This window comes from Dendrobates tinctorius, unplaced genomic scaffold, assembly GCF_039654945.1.
Source record: "Dendrobates tinctorius isolate UK_male_01 unplaced genomic scaffold, ASM3965494v1 ptg000262l, whole genome shotgun sequence".
Lineage (NCBI taxonomy): Eukaryota > Metazoa > Chordata > Amphibia > Anura > Dendrobatidae > Dendrobates > Dendrobates tinctorius.
The window spans coordinates 477,501-489,589 of NW_027361929.1; positions in this window are offsets into that span (position 1 = coordinate 477,501).

The window sequence follows — 12,089 nt, forward strand, 5'->3', positions numbered from 1 at the left end:
GCAGTGCTTCCTCAAAAATTATCCGGAGTTAACAGCCCTGCTCCAGAAGGTGCGAAGACTGTGCGCGCACATCCGCCGGTCGCCTGTACACTCCGTATGCAGAAGCTGCAGCGATTGCTCCACCTTCCCAACCACCGCCTCATTATCGACATTGCAACAAGGTGGAACTCCACCCTGCACATGGTGGAGCGGCTGTGCGAGCAGAGGCAGGCCATAATGCATTTGTGGGAGGATACACGGCCAGGCACTTTGAGAGCAGACATGGAGTTGACAGGTGTGCAGTGGTCGAAGCTGAAAGACCTCTGTAAAGTCCTTCAGTGTTTTGAGGAATGCACACGGCTGGTAAGCGCAGACGACGCCATCCTAAGCATGAGCATCCCACTTATGCGTCTGCTCATGCAAACTTTGACGCACCTTAAGGAGCAGGCGTCTGCAGCCAATCTTGATGAGGAGGAAGAGGAGGAGGGAATCCTTGATGACATTCAGCCATTGTCTGCTCAGGGACCTCTCCTGGATGAGGTGGAGGAAGAAGAGGAGGAGGAGGATGTTGTTGGGGATGATTACTTAGGGGAGGAGGATGCATCTCGTGGGGCAAGTGAAAATGTTGGCGTGGCAAGGTCTGGATCCACGCTATAAAGGCAAATTACAAAACATCATGCCACAGGAGAACCTTGACCTAATATTGGCTAATAAACAAGCAACTCTGGTAAATCGGTTGCTTGAGGCATTCCCAGCACACAGTAGCGGTGATGGTTCTCACACGAGCCGTACGGGCCGGGGGCAGCTTGGCAGAGGTGTTCCTGGTGCACACAGCAGAAGTGGCGTTGGAGACAGGGGTTTCATGACAATGTTGTGGACTGATTTTTCAAGTACCGCTCACACAACTGGTAATACTGCATCGATGGAAAGTGACAGGAGACAGCAGTTACAAACTACTTTTCCTCCCATATCGATGTTCTCCCACACAGGTCATTCCCCTTTGACTATTGGGCCGCTAAACTGGACACCTGGCCTGAATTGGCACAATATGCCTTACAGGAGCTCGCTTGCCCAGCTGCAAGTGTGCTATCGGAAAGAGTCTTCAGTGCAGCTGGATCAATCCTGACAGAAAAAAGGACCCGTCTGTCAACCCAAAATGTGGATGATCTAACCTTCATTAAAATGAACCATGCGTGGGTTTCCAAGGATTTTGTCCCACCTTCCCCTGATGACACATAGGGTGACAGAAAAATGGCTTGCTTTGGTCCACCTCTTCCTGGGACTTGACCTATTTCGCCTTTTGCATCAGCTGAATGTCCAACATCAACATATGCCACTTTCTAAAACTCCCTAACTGTGCTGCCCCCCCCCCATGGCCGGGGTCACCACCTAGCGCACGACACAGTGCGAGTGCCGTTGCCCTGGACAGGTGGGTAGGCCGACTCTTGGGCGCGGGCACTGGCACAGGGTCCCTCATAGTGCAATCAAGTGTCTCTGACGGTGGTGGTGCACACCCGCCGTCAGACACACCGCCGTACTATGAGGGGCCCAGTGCCAGTACCGACGCCCACGAGTGGGCCCCCCTTGCTTGGGCAGGGCCCCAGCATTTGCAATCTTTACCTCTCCCTGCTCCTCCGCTGTGTAGTCTGGGCCGTCAAATCCATACTGGGCCTGACACCGTCTGAGCCTGCCTCCTGATGTATAGACATATATTTTGAATGTGTACGCTATCCATACATGTTATCCGGGGATACGGTACCCTTTCTCACCTTTGTGCAATCACGTGCAAGCCATACTGGGCCTAACACCGTCTGAGCCTGCCTCCTGATGTATAGACATATATTTTGAATGTGTACGCTATCCATACATGTTATCCGGGGATACGGTACCCTTTCTCACCTTTGTGCAATCATGTGCAAGCCATACTGGGCCTAACACCGTCTGAGCCTGCCTCCTGATGTATAGACATATATTTTGAATGTGTACGCTATCCATACATGTTATCCGGGGATACGGTACCCTTTCTCACCTTTGTGCAATCACGTGCAAGCCATACTGGGCCTAACACCGTCTGAGCCTGCCTCCTGATGTATAGACATATATTTTGAATGTGTACGCTATCCATACATGTTATCCGGTGATACGGTACCCTTTCTCACCTTTATGCAATCACGTGTAATCCATACTGGGCGTGAGAACGGCTGGCGAGCTGTTAAGCAAGCTACAGCACCTGTGGTTTGCACACGTAAGTTTTTCATTTTTTTCAGGAATGACGGTTAGGCCTAATTCCGGAACTGCGGTTGACCTGCACTTACTGGGAAATCATCGTTCGCGGGTAATAATTGTAATAATCAGTGATCCCCATCACTAACGTTGTTCAGCGGGTTATCTGCACCTGTAAGCGACAAACGCTGGCCTTTTCAGTGTAGCGCACATGCAGCCACGGACATGTAAGGGCATGACACACCAGTTATTGGCCAATCTCATGTGCCAGAGCCTCACGTGTCCCTCTAGTAAGCCGGACTCGGACCGCGGGGCATGACGGAGTCTCGTTCGTTAACGGAATTAAGCTTGCAATGTGTTCATCTGTTCTGTAGCTGGCATGGTTGAGGTTTCCCAGGTGGAGTCGAATTTAACCGTAGGCTCCACTCCTGGTGGTGCCCTTCTGGACATTCCTTTAAGGTTCAGCTTTGCAACCATACTGCCCACGTAAAACAAACACTTTGCCTTCATGAACGCTGTTTGGAGGGTCATGACTCGTGGGAATAACGCCGCCCAATCAGTTAACCTGCTAGAGAGATCCTTCGTTGCTCCCAAGCATGACATCACACTCCCTAGGAGGAAGGTAATGCCACTGTGGCGACCGTACTCCTGGGGGTGACACAAGTGCACTGATGCCCAGCCACTGCTCGATGAATCTGCTGGTACATTGACCCAGACCACTACATTCCCCTCGCACGCTACACGGCCTGAATCTGACCCTGATGAAACTCAGGTTACCCTTCCCATATACAGTTCCATCTTACACGGTGACAAAGAGGAAGCTGCAGATGAAAGTGCAGGTTCGGCCCACCCGCCATCAGACACACCACCGTACTATCAGGGGCCCTGTGCCAGTGCCGTCGCCAACGAGTGGGCCCCCCTGCTTGCTCAGGATCACAGCACTTGCAAGGTTGAAATACTGTGCAGTGAGATGGAAGATGGGGACGACGAGGAGTCCAGACTAGTACAGGGATTCCCTAGCGAGGAGACTTATTTGATTGTTTTCAATGTTGGGACAGCAATTTTTGGGGAGCACTATACTCTGGAGAATGATAGATGGGGCCCATCATACACTAGAACATTCCAAAGGTGGACATCAGACACTGGAGCAGCATTTACAGGGCCCATTATGTTTGGAGCATTATTTGGGCCCATAAGACAGTAGAGCTTCATCCATGGGGACCAACATATACTGTAGCATTATGTGGAGCTCATCATATACTGTTTCAAACATTATATGGGACCAATGATTCTGTATGGAGAAATAGATGGGCCTCGTCATGAGATGTAAAAAGTGAAGTATTTTTCATTGTACTATACCGCTATTTCTCTGCCGTATCGGAGCATGATGAGTTGTGGTATGTGTTAAAGGGGCGCTCTTTCGCCCAGGGCACATGAAAACCTGGAGCCAGCCCTACCCCCCCACAACTTTAGCCAAATAACCCCCATTTTTCAGTGCGTAACTTGTATTATGAAGTTAATTAAGGTTGACAAGCTTAAGTAAGAAGAATTGATGCTTTTGGCATTCAAATGGGCACTGTAGGTGTGTTTCCTGTCCTCCTCTCACTGCCGACTTTTATTCCCCATTGACTTACATTGGGTTTCGTGTTTCGGGACGACCCCGACTTTTCCCTATAATCGGCCGATCTTGCTCGACCCGACTTTCGGAAAAGTCGGGTTTCACGAAACGAAACTCGACTCTAAAAAAACAAAAGTCGCTCAACTCTAGTCATAATAGGTTGCCATGGTGACGATGTCATAATATGTTGCCATGGTGACGATGTCATAATAGGTTGCCGTGGTGACGATGTCATAATAGGTTCCCGTGGTGACGATGTCATAATAGGTTGCCATGGCAAAGATGTCATAATAGGTTGCCATGACAAAGATGATGTCATAATAGGTTGCCTTGGTGATGATGTCATAATAGGTTGCCATGGCGATGATGATGTCATAATAGGTTGCCACTGCGAAGATTGTCATAATATGTTGCCATGGCAATGATAATGCCATAATAGGTCGCCATGGCGATGATGATGTAATAATGGTTGCCATTGTGACTTTGATGTCTTAATAGGCTGCCATGGCGATGATGATGTCATATGTTGCCATGGCGATTATGATGTCATAATGGTTGCCATGATGACTATGATGTCATAATAGGTTGCCATGGCAAAGATTATGTCATAATAGCTTGCCTTGGTGATGATACCATAATAGGTTGCCATGGCAATGACGATGTCATAAAAGGTTGCCTTGGAGATGATGATGACATAACAGGTTGCCATGGTGAAGATTTTTTCATAATAGATTGCCATGGCGATGGTGTCATAACAGGTTGCCATGGCGATGGTGTCATAATAGGTTGCCATGGCGATGGTGATGACATAATAGGTTGCCATGGTGAAGATGTCATAATAGGTTGCCATGATTATGATGTCATAATGGTTGCCATGGCGACTAAGATGTCTTAATATGTTGCCATGGTGATGATGTCATAGGTTGCCATGGTGAAGATGTCATAATAGGTTGCCATGGCGACGATGATGTCATGATAGGTTGCCATGGTGAAGATGATGTCATAATAGGTTGCCATGGCAAAGATTGTCATAATTGCCATGGTGATGATGTCATAATTGCCATGGTGATGATGTCATAATTGCCATGGTGATGATGTCATAATTGCCATGGTGATGATGTCATAATTGCCATGGTGATGATGTCATAATGATTGCCATGGCGATGATGTCATAATGTTGCCATGGCGATTATGATGTCATAATGGTTGCCATGGTGACTATGATGTCATAATAGGTTGCCAGGGAAAATATGTCCTAATAGGTTGCCATGGCGAAGATGATGGCATAATAGGTTGCCATGGTGACGATGATATCATAATAGGTTGCCATGATGATGACAATAGTTTGCCATGGCGACGATGATGTCATAATAGGTTGCCATGGTGAAGATGTCACAATGGTTGCCATGGTGACTATGATGTCATAATAGGTTGCCATGGCAGATTATGTCATAATAGCTTGCCTTGGTGATGATTTCATAATAGGTTGCGATGGCTGTGATGATGTCATAATAGGTTGCAATGGCAATGATGTCATAATAGGTTTCCATGGTAGCGACGATGTCATAATAGGTTGCCTTGGAGATGATGATGACATAACAGGTTGCCATGGCGAAGATTATTTCATAATTGCCATCGTGATGTTGTCATAATAGGTTGCCATCGCGATAATGTCATAATAGGTTGCCATGATTACGATGTCATAATGGTTGCCATGGTAACGATGATGTCTTAATAGGCTGCCATGGCGAAGATGATGTCATAAAAGGTTGCCATGGCGATGATGCCATAATAGGTTGCCATGGTGAAGATGATGTCATAATAGGTTGCCATGGCTATGATGGTGTCATAATAGGTTGCCGTGACGACGATGATGTCTTAATAGGTTGCCATGGCGATGATGATGTCATAATGGTTGCCATGGTGACTATGATTTCATAATTGATTGCCATGGCGATGATGTTATAATAGGTTGCCATGGCGAAGATTATGTCATAATAGTTGCCATGGTGACTATGATGTCAATAGGTTGCCATATCAGTGATGATGTTATAATCAATCAATCAATCAAATTTATTATCGCCAAGTACATATTACATATATACAAGGAATTCTTTGTGGCAAAGAGGCAACATAATATATAACAACAGATACAACAAGTAACATCTAGCAAGACAGATACAGTATATAGTCTACACATGCCGATTTAATTGTTGAACAGAGAGTGGATAGAAGCTGTTCATATGGCGGTTGGTGCTGCATTTGGGGACTCTGAAGTGACGTCCTGAAGGGAGTAGTTGGAATGAGTGTCCCGGGTGAGAGGGATCGGATGAAATTTTCAATGCGTGGGATCGAATACTCTTATCATAAAGATCCTGGATTTTAGGCAGGGGGAACCTATAATTCTCTCTGCTGTTCTGAAAGTCCTTTGTAAGCGGAGTTTGTCATGCGCAGTGACTCCCCCATACCAGACTATCAGAGAGGAACAAATCACAGATCTGATGACAGCATTAAAGAATAAGATCAGCAGATTCTTAGACAAACCATATCTTTTCAGCTGACACAGGAAGAACATCCTCTGTTGTGCTTTTCTTATAACAGCATCCACGTTTTTCCCCCATTTAAGATCATGAGAGATAACACCAAGGAATTTGGTCTCTGTGACCCTAAGAACCACCTCGTCATGGATGTAGATTGGAAGTATCTCATGTTGATCTTTCCTAAAATCCACAACCATCTCAGCAGTTTTTTTTAGTGTTGAGTACAAGATTATTGGCTTTACACCAGTCACATATTCTTTTCACCTCACTCCGATACAAGTCTTCAGCATTTCCCCTGATGAGACCAATCAGTGTCATATCATTGGCAAATTTCAAGATTTTTACTGAGTCTGCTGAAGAGATGCAATCATTTGTATAGAGAGAAAACAGTAACGGGGACAAAACACACCCCTGAGGTGCCCCGATGTTTGTGACCAAGGTGTCCGAAGTGAATGGTCCAACTTTTACACTCTGTATCCTGGCTGTCAGGAAGTTATAAATCCACAAGCATAAGTTGAGAGAGACTCCAAGAGCTACCATTTTCTTATGAAGTAAATTCGGATCAATGGTATTGAACGCTGAGCTAAAGTCCATGAAAAGAATCCGGACATATGAGTGCAGTTCATCTGTATGATCCAAAATGTACTTCAGTGCCAGATTGACAGTGTCGTTTGCCGAACGATTTTCCTTATAGGCAAACTGAAGCGGGTCCCATAGCTTCTGCGTGAATTTTATCAGGTGGGACATCATAATTCTTTCGAAGACTTTCATAGCTGCAGATGTGAGTGCTACTGGTCTATAGTCGTTCAACTCAGAGGATCCCACTTTCTTGGGGACAGGGATAATTGTGGAACTTTTCCAACACTGAGGTACTACGCACTCTTTCAGTGACAGATTGTATATATTTGTCAGTATAGGGACAAGCTGGGTAGCACATACTTTCAGACACATTGGAGATACACCATCTGGGCCAGGTGCCTTTTTGACCTTAAGTCCCTTCAGGACGCGTATAATAGGTTGGCCATGGCAATGATGTCACAATGGTTGCCATGGTGACTATGATGTCATAATAGGTTGCCATGGCAAAGATTATGTCATAATAGCTTGCCTTGGTGATAATGTCATAATAGGTTGCCATGGTGACGATGATGTCATAATTGGTTGCCATGGTGACGATGTCATAATAGGTTGCTATGACAAAGATTATGTCATAATAGGTTGCCTTGGTGATAATGTCATAATAGGTTGCCATGGCAATGATAATGCCATAATAGGTTGCCATGGTGATGTCATAATATCTTGCAATGGCGATGATGTCATAATGGTTGCAATTGTGACTATGATGTCTTAATAGGCTGCCATGGCGATGATGATGTCATATGTTGCCATGGCGATTATGATGTCATAATGGTTGCCATGGTGACAATGATGTCATAATAGGTTGCCAGGGAAAATATGAAGTCATAATAGGTTGCCATGACAATGATGATGACATAATAGGTTGCCATGGTGAAGATGATGTCATAATTGGTTGCCATGGCGATGATGATGTCATAATAGGTTGCCATGGTGACGATGTCATAATTGGTTGCAATGGCGATGATGATGACATAATAGGTTGCCATGGCAATGATGATAATAGGTTGCCATGGCGAAGATTATGTCATAATAGGTTGCCATGGTGAGGATGATATAATAGGTTGCCATGGTGATGATGATGTCATAATATGTTGCCATGGCGATGATGATGACATAATAGTTTGCCATGGCAACGATGTCATAATAGGTTGCCATGGTGAAGATGATGTCATAATTAGGTTGCCATGGTAAAGATATTGTCATAATAGGTTGCCATGATTACTATGATGTCATAATGGTTGCCATGGTGATGAAGATGTCTTAATATATGTTGCCATGGTGATGTCATAATAGGTTGCCATGGTGTTGATGATGTGATAATAGGTTGCCATGGTGACGATGTCATTATAGGTTGTCATGGTGACGATGATGTCATAATAGGTTGCCATGGCAAAGATTATGTCATAATAGTTTGCCATGGTGACGATGATGTCATAATAGGTTGCCATGGCAAAAATGTCATAATAGGTTGCCATGACACAGATTATGTCATAATAGGTTGCCTTGGTGATGATGTCATAATAGGTTGCCATGACGATGATGTCATAATAGGTTGCCATCGCGAAGACTATGTCATAATAGGTTGCCATGGTGATGATTATGTCATAATAGCTCGCAATGGCGATGATGATGTCATAATGGTTGCCATTGTGACTATGATGTCTAAATAGGCTGCCATGGCGATGGTGATGTCATAATATGTTGCCATGGCGATGATGTCATAATGGTTGCCATGGTGACTATGATGTCATAATAGGTTGCCAGGGAAAATATGATGTCATAATAGGTTGTCATGGCAATGATGATGACATAATAGGTTGCCATGGTGAAGATGATGTCATAATTGGTTGCCATGGTGAAGATGATGTCATAATAGGTTGCCATGGCAAGGATCATGTCATAAAAGGTTGCTATGGTGAAGATGATGTCATAATAGCTTGCCATGGCGATGGTGTCATAATAGGTTGCTATGGCGATGATGATGTCATAATAGGTTGCCTTGGTGACGATGACATAATAGGTTCCCATGGCTTTGATGTCATAATAGGTTGCCATAGCGACGATGATGTCGTAATAGGTTGCCATAGTGAAGATGATGTCATAATAGGTAGCCATGGTGGCTATGATGTCATAATAGGTTACCATGGCAAAGAGTATGTCATAATAGCTTGCCCTGGTGATGATGTCATAATAGGTTGTCATGGCAATGACAATGTCACAACAGGTTGCCTTGGAGATGATGATGACATAGCAGGTTGCCATGGTGAAGATTTTTTCATAATAGATTGCTATGGCGATGGTGTCATAATAGGTTGCCATGGCGATGGTGATGACAATAGGTTGCCATGGTGAAGATTATGTCATAATAGGTTGCCATGATTATGATGATGTCATAATGGTTGCCATGGCAACTAAGATGTCTTAATATGTTGCCATGGTGATGATGTCATAATAGGTTGCCATGGTGAAGATGTCATAATAGGTTGCCATGGTGACGATGTCATAATAGGTTGCCATCGCGAAGATTATGTCATAATAGCTTGCCATGGCAACGATAATGTCATAATAGCTTGCAATGGCGATGATGATGTCATAATGGTCGCCATGGTGACTGATGTCATAATAGGTTGCCATGGTGATGATGATGACATAATAGGTGGCCATGGCGATGATAATGACATAATAGGTTGCCATGGCAATGATGATGACAATAGGTTGCCATGGCGAAGATGATGTCATAATAGGTTGCCATGGCGATGATGATATAATAGGTTGCCATGGTGACGATGATGTCATAATAGGTTGCCATGGCGATGATGATGACATAATAGTTTGCCATGGCGACGATGATGTCATAATAGGTTGCCATGGTGAAGATGATGTCATAACTAGGTTGCCATGGTAAAGATGATGTCATAATAAGTTGCCATGATTATGATGATGTCATAATGGTTGCTATTGCGACGAAGATGTCTTAATATATGTTGCCATGGTGATGATGTCATAATAGGTTGCCATGGTGATGATGTGATAATAGGTTGCCATGGGGACGATGTCATTATAGGTTGCCATGGTGACGATGATGCCATAATAGGTTGCCATGGCAAAGATTATGTCATAATAGTTTGCCATGGTGACGATGATGTCATAATAGGTTGCCATGGCAAAAATGATGTCATAATAGTTTGCCATGACACAGATTATGTCTTAATAGGTTGCCTTGGTGATGATGTCATAATAGGTTGCCATGACGATGATGTCATAATAGGTTGCCATCACGAAGATTATGTCATAATAGGTTGCCATGGTGATGATTATGTCATAATAGCTTGCAATGGCGATGATGATGTCATAATGGTTGCCATTGTGACTATGATTTCATAATAGGTTGCCAGGGAAAATATTATGTCATAATAGGATGCATGGCGATGATGTCATAATAAGTTGCCATGGCGATGATAATGACATTATAGGTTGCCATGGCGAAGATGATGGCATAATTGATTGCCATGGCGATGTTAATGTCATAATAGGTTGCTATGGTGACGATGATGCCTTAATATGTTGCCATGGCTATGATGTCATAATTGGTTGCCATGGCTATGATGTCATAATTGGTTGCCATGGCGATGATGTCAAAATAGGTTGCCATGGTGACGATGATGCCTTAATACGTTGCCATTGCAATGATGTCATAATAGGTTGCCATGGCGATGATGATGTCATAATAGGTTGCCATGGTGACGATGATGCCTTAATACGTTGCCATGGCGATGATGTCATAATTGGTTGCCATGGTGATGATGATGTCATAATTACTTGCCATGGTGATGATGTCATAATTGGTTGCCATGGCGATGATGTCATAATTGGTTGCCATAGTGACGATGATGCCTTAATACGTTGCCATGGCGATAATGTCATAATTGGTTGCCATGGCGATGATGTCATAATTGGTTGCCATGGCGATGATGATGTCATAATTGGATGCCATGGCGATGATGTCATAATTGGTTGCCATGGTGATGATGATGTCATAATTGGTTGCCATGGCGATGTTAATGTCATAATAGGTTGCTATGGTGACGATGATGCCTTAATATGTTGCCATGGCTATGATGTCATAATTGGTTGCCATGGCTATGATGTCATAATTGGTTGCCATGGCGATGATGTCAAAATAGGTTGCCATGGTGACGATGATGCCTTAATACGTTGCCATTGCAATGATGTCATAATAGGTTGCCATGGCGATGATGATGTCATAATAGGTTGCCATGGTGACGATGATGCCTTAATACGTTGCCATGGCGATGATGTCATAATTGGTTGCCATGGTGATGATGATGTCATAATTACTTGCCATGGTGATGATGTCATAATTGGTTGCCATGGCGATGATGTCATAATTGGTTGCCATAGTGACGATGATGCCTTAATACGTTGCCATGGCGATAATGTCATAATTGGTTGCCATGGCGATGATGTCATAATTGGTTGCCATGGCGATGATGATGTCATAATTGGATGCCATGGCGATGATGTCATAATTGGTTGCCATGGTGATGATGATGTCATAATTGGTTGCCATGGTGATGATGTCATAATTGGTTGCAATGGCGATGATGTCATAATTGGTTGCCATGGTGACGATGATGCCTTAATACGTTGCCATGGCGATAATGTCATAATTGGTTGCCATGGTGATGATGATGTCATAATTGGTTGCCATGGCGATTATGTCAAAATTGGTTGCCATGGCGATGATGTCATAATTGGTTGCCATGGCGATGATGATGTCATAATTGGTTGCCATGGCGATTATGTCATAATTGGTTGCCATGGCAATGATGATGTCATAATTGGTTGCCATGGTGATGATGATGCCTTAATACGTTGCCATGGCGATAATGTCATAATTGGTTGCCATGGCGATGATGTCATAATTGGCTGCCATGGTGATGATGTCATAATTGGTTGCCATGGTGATGATGATGTTATAATTGGTTGCCATGGCGATGGTGTCATAATTGGTTGCCATGGCGATGATGATGTCATAATTGGTTGCCATGGCAATGATGATGTCATAA